Source organism: Otolemur garnettii, unplaced genomic scaffold (genome assembly GCF_000181295.1).
Source record: "Otolemur garnettii isolate 467f Iridium unplaced genomic scaffold, OtoGar3 scaffold00176, whole genome shotgun sequence".
NCBI classification, from domain to species: Eukaryota; Metazoa; Chordata; class Mammalia; order Primates; family Galagidae; genus Otolemur; species Otolemur garnettii.
Window position 1 is genome coordinate 3,176,743 of NW_003852571.1, and position 2,738 is coordinate 3,179,480.

Sequence of the window (2,738 nt, forward strand, 5' to 3'; positions counted from 1 at the left end):
TTAAAATAAATTCTCTCCTAATGATGCCTTGAGCCCTGCCACTCAAATGGGAGAATCAGCAGAACCTGTAGGATCTTATTTGGAATTGACATTATCTATTGTAATTTTGTTCTGTTTATTTTTAATTTTTTTTTGTTTGTTTCACTGGAAAGGAAAGATGATGCTCAGTTTTAAACATTAAAAGTGTACAAGTTACTTTGTTACAATAAAACTAAATGTGTACACAAAGGATTTGATGCTTTTCTCTCAGAATAGATGTACTTTCTATGATCTTCCAAGTTTGACTTATATAGCATCATTGTCAAATTTTGTCACCCCAACTTCGTGATTTTTGATACGCACTTTGCAGGATGACCTCAGGGCTATGTGGATTGAGCAAAGGGATTTGAATCAATGTATTAAATGTCTTCATGGCTAGGAAACTTGGGTACAATTTGTCATTGGTTTCTGAAAATACATTATTTGGGATATCAGATTGCTCAAAACTCAGTTCAGAATATGTTGTGCCCTTGATTTTCATCTCTACAATTGGCAGTTTTAAAATGGGCCTTTTAGCTGGATATAAAATAGTGCCTGCCACCACCATCAAATAGACCTGGTGCCCTAGTGCCAAGTTATGCATTGGGGCAGTCACTGGCATGTCTTCCTTGGCCCTATAAAATGCAGTCAAGAAGACAGGCTGTCAGAGTAATAAGGCCTTGTTGGTGGTTAGGAGTCACTTTAAGTCCCAGCTGTCTCTAGCACAAAGCTTTCGTGACTGTGAATCTAGGTGGTATGATGGACTCCGTCTGCTCAATGTCATTGCGCAGAGAAGCTCCCTAATGCATAAGCTTTTTAACGCTGTAAAATATAGTAGCTGAAATTAAATGCCACTTTTTCAGAAGTGAATTAATGGACAGCCTGGTCAAATTCAAAGCTTTTTGATGTATAAAACTTTATAAATAGAACTATTCCATCAATAGGCAAAGTGTAACAAAAACCTGTCTAGATGGATAATATGGAATTTCAGCACAGGTCTCTGTTTAGTAAACACATCATGTATATCAATTAGGAATCTTGCTCCAATAAAGGAACATAAAGATTTAAAAAAAAAATTATGAAACCCCAAGGCAATTTTCAGACTCAAGAAGGGGAGAGAGCTGAGAGAGAACACAGAATGCTCAAGTATTCTAGGAAGAGACAGTCTGGATAAGGCTCCAGCTGGTACCGGTCACCAAGAAGTCTCCAGGATCTGAGTTGCCTTTGATGACCATAAGGTTGGGAGTCAACTGAGGGCCCCCAGCTCTGATCACCTTACTAGGCTTAACACATGAAATATTGTACCCCGGAGGCTCCCCCAGCCGGTCACCACTGTCCTGATGTCAGCCTCATCCTTCTTCATGCCAGCAAACCAGTCCGCCCCTCTACTGGGGGGTGACTCCACCCTGCGAGGGCTCCCTAGGGCACCTGGGGTAGCAGGAGGAGAAGGAAGGACTTGCCACTGTCGTTGGCTCCTGTTGGCTCCCCTTCTCCTGGATGCCACTCCACCAAGTCTGCTTTATCTGGAAGTGTAGCTCCTTCCTGTGGTCTGATTTGCAATTTCGCCAATATGTGTGGAGCCACCATCAGTGCATCCAAGGACCCTCTACCAAAGAATCTACATTTTAGTAATTCTGACTTATTTCTTTTGTTTCCCACCCCATGGTGGGGATAGTAGCCCCTGTAGTTGCTACCTCCCTGTTACATCTTTTTGATTTTTGACTTTTAGTCATTTAGTTAACACCCCCCTACTCCTTTTTTTTTTTTTTTTTTTTTTTTCAGATAGGGTCTCCCTCTGTTGCTGTTGCCTAGGGTGGAGTTCAGGGGTATAACTGCAGTTCACTGCAGCCTTCAACTCATGGGCCAAGTGATTCTCCTGTCTTGGCTTCCAAGGGAGTAACTGGGAACACAGGTGCAGCACACACCACCACGCCTGGCTAATTTAAAAAAAATTTTTGAAGTCTCTCAAAAGATGAGGTCTCTCTGTGTTGCCCCAGATGCTGTGGAGCTCCTGGCCTCAAGTGGTCCTCTTACCTTAGCCTCCCAAACTGCTAGATTACAGATGTGAGCCTCTATAGCCAGCTTCCTTAACATCTTTATATGTAGTTAATAATTCCTTATTTTATATTCTATTGGAATTACTGGTGTGGTTTCTCTCTCTTTATTGGACCCTGACTATAGAATCACTCAGCATCTTTTGCGTTTAGCTTCTTGACTCATCATTGTATTAGAGAGAGTCAACTGTAGTATCACATGTAGTACACCTGTGTAGCACTTAGCTTATGTGTGAACATGCCACTGTCTGTCTATCCACCTACTATTGGTTGACTCGGGTTATTATGTTCTTTATTTTTTATTTTTTTGCTCTGTCACCTGGGCTAGAGTACCATGGCTTCAGCCTAGCTCACAGAAACTTCAAATTCCTGGGCTCAAGGGTTCCTCCTGCTTCAACCTCCCAAGCAGCTAGGACTACAGGTACCCACTCTATTTTTAGTCAAGAAGGGATCTTGTTTTGCTCAGGTTGGTCTTGAAACTCCTGAGCTCAAGCAATCCTCCCACCTTGGCCTCCCAGAGTATTAAGATTATAAGCATTGAGCCCTATTTGTTATGGGAAGGCTCAGAGTTTCCCCTTTATGAGTCCTTCAGTAATTATCTCACCAAATAATCAGATTATGGCTTGGCGCCTGTGGCTCAAGCAGCTAAGGCGCCAGCCACATACA